Source organism: Carica papaya, chromosome 8 (assembly GCF_054855325.1).
Source record: "Carica papaya isolate Zhongbai chromosome 8, ASM5485532v1, whole genome shotgun sequence".
Lineage (NCBI taxonomy): Eukaryota > Viridiplantae > Streptophyta > Magnoliopsida > Brassicales > Caricaceae > Carica > Carica papaya.
This window is the reverse complement of record NC_142316.1, coordinates 20,799,799-20,813,748: the sequence shown is the minus strand read 5'-3', so window position 1 is coordinate 20,813,748 and position 13,950 is coordinate 20,799,799. Positions and strand designations below refer to the sequence as shown.

Here is a 13,950-nt window from a genome sequence, read left to right as displayed (position 1 = left end):
TTGCTATGGAAGCTCCTAAAAGGTGGATAAAATATAGGAGTCTGGATAAGATTAGAATACTCTAGAATTACTTAAAGTCTAAGGAAAGGAAGAGATTAGGATAAGGATGAAGCTTGAGGAGGTTTAAGTGGCCAATCAAATTTTGTCACCTCTCTCATGCTTATCAACTTGCATGATAGGGGTGTGGGAAGAAGGAAAAAGCATTATGGAGTTGAGAGAAAGTAATGTTAGAGAGAGAAAGAAAAAGGAGAAAGAGAAGAGGAAAAAAAAGGAAAATAGAAGAAGTCGAATCAAAGTGAGGGAAGTTGATAGAATTTGGGAGTTTTTTTTATCTGAAACTCTATCCAAATTGTGAGAGGAAAATAAAGAATTTGAATTCCCTTTGTGTTGAAATTTCGAGGATGATTTTTTAGTGACATGAGGGATATTTTTGAGGTTAGATATTTCACAAAAGCATCTCAAAACTCTTCTAGATATTTGAGAGAAAAATGTTAGAAATTAAGTGGGGACTTTGTCGGAGTTCAAGTAGTGTGTTTTGTGAGGTATGTAGTTTTGAGCTTCTTTTCAAGAAAATTAATTTACCTATACTAAGAATATTTTTGAGTAAAAAATGATTATAATTCTCAGGGGAGATGTTGCTAAAATTTTATAGGAATTTAAAGAAATATAAAACGAGACTATGCCCGAGTGAAAAGATAAATTTGAAGTATTTATAAGGAGAGACTCTGTCAAAGTGACTAGAGAAAATTGAAGAAAAAAATAGGGTGAGACTTTACTCAAACAAAGAGAGATCTTAAATTGATTGCATTAGACCTTATGGTTTTTATGAAATGTAAAAGCATTTTACAATGAAGTGATTGGTGCCTACTATGTGATCTGGCACATATGAGATTCCGGTACACTGCACTTGTTGTATGATTTGGTGCAGATGGACGATTTACTGTACTTGTTATGTGATCTAGTACATATGTATGACACACTGTACTTACTGTATGATCTATCAGTTGTGTGAGAGATTTGTGTACCCTGTGCGTGCTCTATGATCTGGTATAGGATGGTTTTGATATGGTTTTGAAAATATGGTAAATGTGTTCCATTATGTGTGTGATGATACTATATATTGCATGTGTTTAGCTATGTGTCAAAATTTCTGCTTATTAGGTTATTGTATCTCACTCCCTTATCATTTTTCAAATAATGAGGATTCCACTGCAAAATAGTAAGTGATATGGAAGAGAAGTTGAGAAGTTAGACTTTGAGATCAGGTTATCAGTTGGACGTATTGTAAGAAAAGAGAAATTTTATAGCCTCATATATATGTATCTTATGTACATGTTTCAAGATATTTAACACATCTGCGCACTCTGTATATAAATTAAAGTTAATTTTTATTATTTAATTTTGTATGAAGTGTAAGTGTGCTTTAAACACGCCACAAAAAAAGAGAGGGCAGCCTGCACCGGGTGGTACCAAAGCACGATTATAGGATATGTCCCTTAAATATGAGGCATAGGGTTACATAAAACATAGAATAATGTAGTGGAACTTAAATTAGTACTATAGAACGTAGTGGGAAATCTCTCTTGACCCTAAAATGTTTAGATAAAAGGAACAGTGAGACCAATGAGAGAGCTTGATTATTAGGATAGGACCAAATAGAACCTCAAAAGACTAGTAGGTATCAAGAAATGCTTAGACTACATATTTTAAGGCTGTAAGGAATGAAAAAGATAAGAAAAGTGTTATGTGGAGAAGTGAAGAGGATGCACACAACCAAATGAATTCGTGCGCGCATGAAGGGAGCATGCGCATAGCCAGCTCGTGCACATGTCGCGCACACAGAGGCGTATGCTATGAACATATAGACTCGCACTCTAGGGGAAGGAGTCGTGCCTTTAGATAAACTCCTATAAGATGGAGGCCCAATTGGCAACTTTATATACAAATTATGTCCAAGAAGGCCTAGGGCAATCGATTCAAGAGGCTAGAGCCCAAGAATTGAACCCTTATAGACCTTGTTTCCAAGATACGTTCCATGAGGAGCTTTTCAAGCCAAGTCAAGAGAAACCAGTGGCTTGCTACAGGGTCTTCTGATTCCCAAATGGAAATGGGAGCATGTGACTATGGATTTTATCACCAGATTGCAAAGGACCTGCTCTAGTTGAAATGCCATTTGGGTCATTATGGATAGGCTGACCAAGATTGCCCATTTTTTGCCTATTTAAACCATGGACTCCACAAGTAAGTTAGCCCACTTATATGTTGATGAGATTATTCGACTTCATGGAGTTCCCTCATCCATTGTATCCGATCACGAGCCCCAATTCACCTCTCAATTTTGGGACAGCTTCTAAGAAGCTTTGGGGTTTGGATTGTACTTCAACACCGCTTATCATCCCTAGACAGATGGTCAGTCTGAGATCCAGATATTGAAACACATGTTACGTGCTCGCGTTCTCGACTTTGGTGATAACTAGTATGAGTATCTTTCTCTTTGTGAATTTACTTATAATAACAGTTATCATTCCAGCATCAGTATGATCCCGTATGAAGCTTTGTATGGAAGGCCTTATCGTTCCTCTACTTGCTGGAGTGAAGTCGGGACCTAGCGCCATTTAGGACAAGACTTCATTCAGGAGACCATAGAGAAGGTCGCAATCATCCGCAAGAATATTGGCAACCACCCAAAGCCGCCAAAAGAGTTATACCGATAATCGTAGGTGACCCTTGACGTTTGCCGTGGGAGATTAAGTTTTCCTTAAAGTCTACCCCTATAAAGGTAAGATGCAGTTTGAAAAGAGAGGGAAGTTGAGCCCTCATTATGTGGGAATTTTTTGATCGTCAAGCGCATTGGACCTATGGCTTACCGCCTCACGTTATCTCTGGAGTTTGTGTATGTGCATGATGCTTTTCATGTCTCGATGCTCAAGAAGTACCACCCTGATCCTTCTCATGTTATTGCTCATGATGAGGTACAGGTACATGCCGATATGACCTATGAGGAGGTTCAAATGAAAATTCTTAGGTGGACTAATAAGGTCTTGCATAACAAGACGACTCCCATGGTGAAAGTACATTGGTGGCATCACACCTCAAAAGAAGCAACGTGGGAATTGAAGGACGAAATGAGGAAAAAATGCTAAAATGATTAGGAAACATTATTTATTTGGGCCTTTGGCCGCTTTGAACTTAAGTCAATTTACGCTGTTTAACATTTCTCGAGATTCATGATTTTGATATATTTTTATTTATATTTATTAATTATGTTTTTATTTTATTTTATTAATTTTAATTTTATTTTATTTTAAATTATTTTAAACTATTTTCATTTTATTTCAAAGGAAAAAATTTAGAAAACAGCGAAACGGGAGACAACTAGCTCGCGGGAAAAATCTAGCGAGAAAACTATTTCCCTGCGCGGGTGCTGGGCACTGTGAGTGTGCAGAAGCGTGAAGAATGGCCGTCGGGCATGTGCACAGTGTGCATGACCCATCTGCAGGCTAGCACGCACGGGACGTGGGCATAGCGCGCATGTCCCCTCCTTACGCACACACGCACCGCCGCACGCACGCACAGGACGTGCACACAGCGTGCAGGTCCCGTCTGCATACACTTATCCACGAGACGTACGCACAACGCGTACATTCGCTCCGCACGCACTATGCAGGGTCAGGACCTGCACACACATCCTGTCGTGTACAAGTAGGTCGTATGAGCGTCACTAGTGTCGCACACTGTGCATGCGCCGTCCGAGTAGCACGCCTGCGGGGACAGGTCCTATGCGCTTGGGGCTTGCGCGCATGGTGCAACTTATGCCTAGGCCCTGTGCACACATAGTAGGCTTATACGCCCGTTGGCTAACCTACAGCGTGCTGGCCAGGCACTGGTACCTCGGGAAGTGCACCGCCGCTGCCTTGGGCGGTGTACATCGTTGCCAGTGGAGAAAGTTTTTCTCCCTCGTTTTACATGCCAAGAATCTTTTTCTCTTCTCTCTTCACGGGATTTTGCCACTTGGCACAAATCCAACAGTTTCAAAATTTTATAAATATCATTTCCCTTCCCTTCCTCTTCACACTTCAATTTCTTTTATTTTTCAAGATTTAGAGAGAGAGATACAATAAAATAGTGAGAGAAGAGGAGAAAGAAAGAAAAATAGTGAAGAAGAAAACATCAAGGTTTCTGTAAGGAATCTAGTATTACTTCCGACGTCTTAAGGAGTATTTTTAGATAAATAAATTTAATATAATCGTTATTTTGTCTATTTTGCATGCCTCTGTGTTCAAATGAGTCGAATTGTTTTGATTTTCAAGCATGCTATGTGAATTATTGACATTTGATTAATTTGCATGTAATAAATGTAAAATGTAGTCCATAATAATAAAAGAAAAAAAAGAAAAGTAGAATCAATCCTGTGTGGTCTGAAGTATATCTGTATTGACATGCATATTGCATCAAGCGTCTTGTTAGGCTTTTCATCTCTGAGGGGTATCTGTTCCCCTTGCCCTTTGAAGTATATGTTTCCCCTCCCTATCTAATCTAGAAAGACGTAAGAGGGTTGCTCCAAGTGAATGACGACATGCCCTCTAACGAGAGTGGTATCACACTATCTGTAGGGGTCATTCATAGCTAAAAAATATCGTGACTATAGATATCTGTTAAGACCACTATGATTGGTACCGCTGTGGTCATAGATCGTACCATGGTTTTGCAAGCTAGAAGTTGGCCTATGCAAATTGTCGTACCTGTATATGATCTAGTCATTCCACTTAGGTAGTTAAAAATCTATATCTGTGCTCAGAGATTGAAGTTTGCAACCATTTCGCGAATACTGACACGAAATATCTGTGCACTTTATGATTTATTTGATTTTCTCTATTATTTGGCATGATATGTCTATATTTGATTTTCTGTGCTAACGTAGTATTTTGATATTCAAATAAATGATTTCCTTTTCTAATGATGAGTTAGGTCAACAAGGAAGCTAGACAGTGAGATAAAATAATAAACTTTTAAAATCTTACGATGTTAATTTAATATTATTTTCCTTACTGAGCATATGTAACTCACTCTTTCCATTCCTCCCCAAATGAGGAAGAAAATGAGGAACCGCAGGCAGACCTACTTTTTGAAGTCTATTAAGATCCTGTGGATCCACAAGTCTGAGTGCATGACTGTTCCCGCACTCTAATGAATTCCAATAGGATAGTGAAAGAAGTGGCTCTTATGTTTTGTATTTTGTTGCCATTTCTGGCCTCAATGATGTACGTATATGGAACATTATATATATTTGTAAGGGATTTGTTACAGTTGGATTCTACTGCATAAATATTATCATGCACTCGTTATTCTAAATCTGTATCTGACACCCATTTACTTTAACGGGCACCTGGGATGTCACATGCCACCTCGGGTAGTGTGCCACCACTGCCGGTGGAGGCCCTCCTACCTCTTTTTTCATGACAAGCATCTTTTTATTCTCTCTCTCTTCACCAGATTTTGTCACTTGGTTTGAATCCAACGGTTCCAAAATTCTATAAATTGCCCTTTCCCTTTCCTTCCTCTCCACACTTTCATTTTTTCATTTTTCAAAGATTTAGAGAGAGAGAGAGATAGTAGTCTAGTGAGAGAAGAAGAGAAAGAAAGGAGAACGATGAAGGAGAAAACATCAAGGATTCGATAAGGAATCTAGTATTTCTTTCGATGTCTTAAGGAGTATTTTAGATAAACTAAATTAATATATTGTTATTTTGCCTGTTTTATATGCTATTGTGTTCAAATAAGTTGAATTATTCTTATTTTCAAGCATGTTATGTGAATTGCAGGCACTTGACAAATTTGCATGTAATAAATATTATATGTAATAGATAATAATAAAAAGTATAAAAGAAAAGAAAAAGAGAAAAGTGAAATGAAGCCAATAGGTCCGAAGTGTATCTGTATTGATATGCTTATTGCATCAAGTGTGTCGTAAGACTTTTTATCTCTGAGGGGTATCTGTTCCCCACTACCCTTCGAGGCATCTGTTTCTCCCTCTCCTATCTAGTCCAGAAAGATGTAAAAGGACCGCTCCTAGTGGATGACGGCGTACCTTTTGACGAGAGTGGTATCGCACTATTTGTAGGGGTCACCCGTTGCTAAGTAATATCATGACTGTAGATATCTGTTAGCGCCACTATGGCTGGTACGGTCGTGATCATAGATCATACCATTGTTTGGCAATCCAGAAATGAGCCTGAACAAATTACTGTATCTGTATTTGATCAGGTCATTCCACTTGGGTAGTTGAAAATCTGTATCTGTCCTCAGAGATGGAAGTTGTAACGAGTTTGCGAAGCATGACATGAAAATCTGAGCATTTCATGATTTAATTTATTTTCTCTATTATCTGGCATGATTTATGTTTGAATGTCTATATTAACGTATCGTTTTCTTAATAAATAAAGAATTTTAGTAATGTGAGATAGGTAAACAAGGAAGTTAAATGGTAAGATAAAATAATTAACATTTAAAATTTTATGATGTTAATTTAATACTGTTTTCCTTACTGAACATATGGAACTCACTCTTTTCATGCGCCCCAGATGAGGAAGAAAGTGAGGAACTATAGGTTGACCTACCCTTGGAAGTCTATGAGGATCTCTTTGATCCACAAGTCTGAGTGCATGACTTTTTCCGCACTCTGATGAGTCCAATAGCATAGTGAAAGAAGTGGCCCTTATGTTTTGTTTTGTATTTTGCAACCACTTCTGTCCTCAGTATATGTATGTATTGTAACTCATATGTATTTGTAAGGGATTTGTAATGATTTTTTTCCGCTGCATAAATCTTATCATGCACTCATTATTTTGAATCTGTATCTAACACTCATTTGTCTTAATTAGCCCTTGGGATGTCACAGATGGTATCATAGCAGAATTTCGCGGATCAAACACCTTGCACTGAGGGCTTAGGTAGATGAACCCTTTATAATACCTAGGAAATAAATAAGTCCTCTTTTCAAGATTAAACCTCCAACTCATGTCCTCCTTTCTTTTGTAGGAATAATGCAAGGAAGACTATCCGTCGAGCATATTGAGCGACTTAAAGCCCCGAATCATCCGACTAAGGTTGAATTTGCAATACTTCTCTGAGCCATCTAAGGATTAATTGTAGTCGTAGGATAAAACCAAGCCAACCCTTGTCCACCTCTTGCCCCTAAATTCTGAGACACAGATCGGTCAATCTCCTAAAATATAGCGGAGTTTAGGAAACTTAACACCCAACACTTTGAAGGTGGCCCTGATCCTTTAGTAGCTGACGCCTGGATCCTACAAATAGAGAAGTTCTTCTTTGTCCTAGACTTGACCAAAGAATAAAAAGTCCCCCTTACAACTTTCATGTTAAACAGAGAAGCTGAACACTCATGGCAACTAAAGAAAGAAGTCTTGTCCCCCCTACTGCCGGGGAAGTTTTCATGGATGCTTTCTTTGATAACTTATTCCTTACCTATGTTCAAAAAAAAAAAGGAGGAATTTTAGGACCTCCCCAAAGGAAGCCTGTCTGTAGCCCAATATGCAGCCCATTTTGTTCAACTGTCTAGGTTTGTCCCTTTGATGGTCACCCCCAAAAGCCGAAAAGCTAGGAAGTTTCTCAAGGGCCTTCGTGCTGACATTTATGATCGGGTTGCGATGCTGACACCTTGCTCATATACGGAGGTGCTTGAACATGCCCAGTTAGCTGAAGACCTTATCTCGATCAAACACCACCATATTGCCCCAGTCCGTACTCAACAATAACCCTAATAGCTTAAAAGAAGATAGTTTGACCAAGTAACCCTCCAAACAAATAAACTAGAGTTGTCCTTCCTCCTACCTTACCCCCACCTACAGCTTCACCTGCCCGAGCTAACCAACCTTGTCAGCATTATGGTCGCTTGCATGGTGACCTACCATGTCAGCATATCAATAATGCATGTTATCAATGCAGAAGCACCAAACACCTCATAAAAGATTGCCCCCAATGACCAAAAGATGTAGCCCGATCCATAGCACAAGGTCGAGTGTACCCCACCTAAATGAATCTGGTGTCTTTCCTGCTCCTGTCCTCATCCAGGGTATGTTTTCTATTCATAGTACTTCTGTCAAGGTTTTGATTGATATAGGTGCAACTAACTCTTTTATTTTCTATGCATTTGCTTGTAATATAGAGTTTAGACCAGAACCTTTAGGAAAAACACTAATGGTGGAAACTCCCTCTAAAGGACTACTAGAGGCTCATTGTGTATATAAGGACTGTAGGATAAAAACTTCAGGGATAAAGGTATGTGTAAACCTAATACTATTAAATTTTGTAGGATTTGATGTAATATTAGGAATGGACTAGTTGGAAAAGTATAGAGCTATAATAGAATGTGAAAGTAAAATTGTAACCTTACAATCCCTGAAAGAGAAATAAAAGTTATTATTATCATTTCCTAACAATTGAATGAACAAAAATATTAGTGTTAATCCTGTTATATGTTCCCTACCAATTGTTTATAATTTTTTGGATGTGATGCGAAACCCCAAGACCCTTGCTTGAACCTTAGAACTCTTCAATCTGTTTAGAACGAAATTTAGATCACAAGCAAAAAATGAATTAAATTTGTTCAATCACCCAAATGGTAGAAGTTAAAGAGAACCCAATGAAGATAAATGATATCCCTTGAACCCAATCCAAACAAGCACCAAAAACAATTGAAATAGGAAATCAAAATTGAAATACAAGTGATAACAATTATATTCCAAATCAACATCTTGTGCATAAAGTGAAAAGAAAACTAAAACACTCTCAACTCAATTCTGAAATGTTTGATTACAACTCTTGATGTCAACAAAGAAGAGTTCCTTTGATATTTATAGCTAAAGAAATCAATGATAAGTTATAATACAATAACTACAATTGTAACTCTCATAATAACTAGGTTAATTATATGATAATTACAATTGTAACTCCAACAATAACTAGGCTAATTATAGGCATGTAATTGTTATGTAACTCCTTGTAACTCCAATCTTCTTAACCAACACCACTAATTGTTTGTGGTACTATATAGTTATGGGCTCATTCTTCTAATAACACTAAGACAAGACTTAAGCCCAAAATGAGTTATACTTAACTATATGGGTTTAATTAACTCAAACTAAAATAAAACAATCCAAAATACTTCAAACAACTCAACTAATCCAGCTCATACACAAGGCTTATTCATCCATTATCAATAAGACTCAAATAAGCCCAAATTATCCCAAATCACTTAAATCCAATTAATGTTACGAATTTGGGTTGTTCAAAAAGCTCATATTTGAACTTTCCACAATTGGCCAGCCCATCATCCACATATTTTTTAGTAAAAACTTGGAGCAACTCTTTAAACTTCTTTGCCTTTGATCTTGTTACTGGTCCGCTGAAACTTTCCAGGTTTGGAACTGTATTTGTGTTTACATCATTTGAAATTTGCTCCAAGTCACCTTCTGATGCTCTTTGAGTATTTTGAGTGTTTTTAGCCTTGTTTGCATCATTCCCCCTCCCCTCAAAAGGATTCGTCCTCAATTCCTGCATCAATTTCAAAAGGCGATAAATTAGATATGTTAAATGTAGCCGAAACACTATACTCACCTGATAGGTCCACTTTGTAGGCATTTCCATTGATTTTGGCTATGATTTGAAATGGACCATCCCCACGAGCATCCAACTTAGATTTCCGTTTTGATGAAAATCATTCATTGTGCATATGAACCCACACCCAATCTCTGAGTTCAAATGAAATCTTGCGCCTTCCTTTATTGACATGGGATGCTTCTTGTTCATTTTTCTTTTCAATGTTCTGCCTGGCCTTTTCATGACTTGTTTTAACCATTTTTGTTTTCTTATGTCCATCCAAATTAGAAATGTCACTTATAGGAATAGGCAACAAATCAAGTGGAGATAAGGGATTAAAACCATACACAATTTCAAAAGGAGAAAACCCAGTAGAAGAATGTATACTCCGATTATAAGCAAATTCAACAAATGGTAGCATATCTTCCCAAGTTTTAACATTCCTTCCAATTAAAGCACGTAATAATGTACCAAGTGTTCTATTTACTACTTTAATTTGACCATCCATTTGTGGATGTGAAGTAGTAGAAAATAAAAGTTTGGTCCCAAGTTTGGACCACAAAACTCGCCAAAAGTGTCTTAAAAACTTAACATCCCTATCGGACATAATGGTTTTAGGAATGCCATGCATTCTAACAACTTCGCAGAAAAACAAATCCGCTATGTGTGTGGCATCATCTGTTTTGTGACATGGAATAAAGTGTGTCATTTTGGAAAAACGATCAACAACAACAAATATTGAGTCTCAGTCTTTTCTAGTCCTAGACAAACCCAACAAAAAGTCCATAGAAATATCAACCCAAGGATGTGTAGGAATGGGTAATGGCATATATAATCCACGTAGTTGAACTCTAGACTTAACTTGCCTACATGAGATGCACTGCACACAAATTTTCTCAACATGTTTGCGCATATTAGGCCAAAAGAAATGTTCATGTAAAATGCTCAAAGTTTTGCCAATCACAAAATGTCTCATTAAACCACCACTATGTGCTTCACGAACAAGCAACTCCCTAATAGAACTATTAGGCACACATAATTTTCTCTTTTTAAATAGAAAACCATCATGCATATAAAAGTCTTGAAATACCGCATGTTCACAAGCACATAAACATTTGAAAAATCACTATCATGCACATGCAATTCTTTGAAATGCTCAAATCACAATAATTTTGTAGAAAGAGTAGAGATAAGACTGTACCTTCTTGAAAGCGCATCAACTACCACATTTTCTTTTCCTTGTTTATATTGGATCACATATGGGAAGGACTCTATGAATTCTACCCATTTTGCATGTCGTTTATTAAGCTTGCCTTGCCCTTTCAAATGCCTCAAAGATTCATGATCGGTGTGAATCACAAATTTTTTTGGTAACAAATAATGTTCCATGTCTCTAATGCTCTTACCAAAGCATAAAACTCTGTCATAGGTGGAATAATTCAATTGTGCACCATTGAGCTTCTCACTGAAGTAAGGAATGGGTCTTTTATCCTGCATAAGAACAGCACCTATCTCAAGCCCAGAGGCATCACATTCAATTTCAAAAGTTGAATCAAAATTAGGCAATCTTAATAAAGGCGCATTACATAACTTTTCTTTCAATAAGGAAAACGCATATTCTTGTTCTTTTCCCCAAACAAACCCCTTATCTTTTTTCATGATTTTAGTTAAAGGGGCAGCAATGACACTAAAATCTTTTACAAATCTCCTATAGAAACTTGTCAAACCATGAAAACTAGGCACCTCACTTACACTTTTAGGTCTCGACCACTCTTGAATAGCCTTTACCTTTTCACTACCTACCTCAATTCCTTTTACACTCACGACATATCCTAAGAAAATGATGCGATCAATGCAAAATGTACATTTCTTCATGTTAGCATATAGTTAAAATTTGCGCAGTGTGTCCAACACTTGCCTCAAATGGATGATATGCTCATCAATAGATTTGCTATACACAAAAATGTCATCCAAGTAGACAACCACAAACTTTTCAATAAATCCACGTAAAACATGGTTCATTAAATGCATGAAAGTACTTGGCGCATTAGTTAAGCCAAATGGCATAACCAACCACTCATATAACCCTTGTTTTGTTTTAAAAGCAGTTTTCCATTTATCTCCTGGTTTCATTCTTATTTGGTGATAACCACTTTTAAGATCAATTTTAGAAAATATACAAGCACCATGCAACTCATCTAACATATCATCAAGTCGAGGTATTGGGTGTCGATATTTTACCGTTATTTTGTTGACGGCTCTACAATCAACACACATACGCCAACTACCATCTTTTTGGGTACTAATAAGATGGGCACTGTGCATGGACTTAAACTTTCTCGAATGTGCCCCTTTTGTAAGAGCTCCTCCACTTGCCTTTGAAGCTCTTTGATCTCCTTGGGATTGTTCCTATAGACTGGTCTATTTTGTATGGCAGCCCCGGGAATGAAGTCAATTTGATGCTCAATCCCTCTCAAAGGTGGTAAACCTTGAGGTAGATCATCGGAAAAAACATCGCTAAATTCCTGCAAAACTTCAACCTCAACACTTGGCAAAGAAGGGTCAAGTTCGTTAGTTGAGAAACAAGCTTCCTTGCACATGAGTACAATAATTGGCTTGTTAGAAAATAAAGCTTTCCTCACATCTCTCATTTTAGCATAAAAGCTCATTTTCTTTCCCTCATTCTTTTCTATAGTCGAATGCATCTCTCTTTCTTTTTCCTTTTGATCTTTATTTTTCCACTCTAATTTTCTCTCACTCTCTTTTCTTTTCTCTTTTTCTTTTTCTTTTCTTTTTCTCTTGGTCTCTCTTTGTGCGAATTAATCATGGGACTTTTCAAGTTGCATTTGGTCTTCAAAAACTTATTTAGGGGTTAAAGGAAGAAGAGTATACTTTTTGCCCTCTTTTCCTACCATGTACCTGTTGAGATACCCATCATGCATCACTCTCCTATCCCATCACCATGGTCTACCCAGCAAAATATGACTAGCTTGCATAGGAACTACATCACATATCACCTCATCACTATACTTCCCAATAGTAAAAGGCACCCTCACTTGCTTCTTAACTCTTACCTCCTCACTATCGTTAAGCCATTGCAGCTTATAAGGTTTAGGATGTTTTGTAGTTTTCAAACCCAGTTTATCAACGAATAAGGTACTAGCCACATTTACACAACTACCCCCATCAATAATCATGCTACACAATTTTCCATTCACTAGACATCTAGAATGAAAAATGTTCTCTCTTTGCAACTTAACCCCCTCATCATCATTCATTACTTGCATATTCAAAGCACGTCTAGAAACCAACAATCTACCTTCCATAGGCGTTTTCCCATCACTACAATCCTCCAAAGGAGGCATTTCATCCTCAACATCATTCTCATCATCCGTTTCAACACCATCACCACGCATCACCATTACCCTTTTATTTGGGCATTGAGATGCAATATGACCAAAATCCAAGCATCTGAAACACTTGATATCTCTATTCCTAGGAGTTTGGGAGTTAGAAATACCTTTGTTTTTATTATCATTAGCATCTTTTGGCTTGGTTTTGTCATCTCCTTTGAATTGGACAGCCTTGTTATCTCCCCTCCAATTCGGTCTCCAATTGGAATTTTGGGCCGAGTAAGTGTTGGCTTGCCTTGTGTTCCCCTTTCTTGTTAATTGTCTTTCAATCTTTATAGCCATGTGCACCATATCATCAATCTCCACATAATGTTGAAGCTCTACAATGTTGGCTATGTCTTTGTTAAGGCCATTTAAGAACCTTTCCATAGTAGCTTCCCTATCCTCTTCAATATTAGCCCGTATCATGGCTATCTCCATCTCTTTGTAGTAGTCTTCTACACTCTTGTTCCCTTGTATAAGGCCTTGCAATTTTTTATGTAAGTCCCTATAGTTGAGTAGGAACAAAGCGCCTTCTCATGATAGCCTTCATTTTGGCCCAAGAGGAAATAGATCTCTCTCCATTTCTACTTTTACTTGTGATGAGTTGATCCCACCACACAATGGCATACTCTCCAAACTCCACAACCGCAAGCTTTATCTTTTTCTCCTCCGAATAATTGTGGCACTCAAAAATAAGCTCCACCTTTTGCGCTCCCATTCAAGATAAGCATTTGGATCATTCTTGCCTAGAAACGATAGAATTTTCATTTTGATGCTCCAAATGTTTTTATCAAGATCGTTTCGACCCCTACCATAATTTCGACCTTCATTGACTAAAGTAGCTTGGTCATCAAATTCTTCCTCCAGTTCCTCATCAAAAGGTGGTGTTGGAAGTCTTCGTGCCCCTGGATTGGTTTGGGAAGCTTCCCCTCTCATG

At 37.6% G+C, this 13,950-nt stretch overlaps 1 pseudogene; it reads right to left on the bottom strand.

Moving 5' to 3' along the window:
* Nucleotides 1-9,270: 9,270 nt before the first annotated feature.
* LOC148251275 (uncharacterized) lies at nt 9,271-13,731 on the bottom strand (annotated as a pseudogene).
* Between the last annotated feature and the right edge of the window lie 219 nt (nt 13,732-13,950).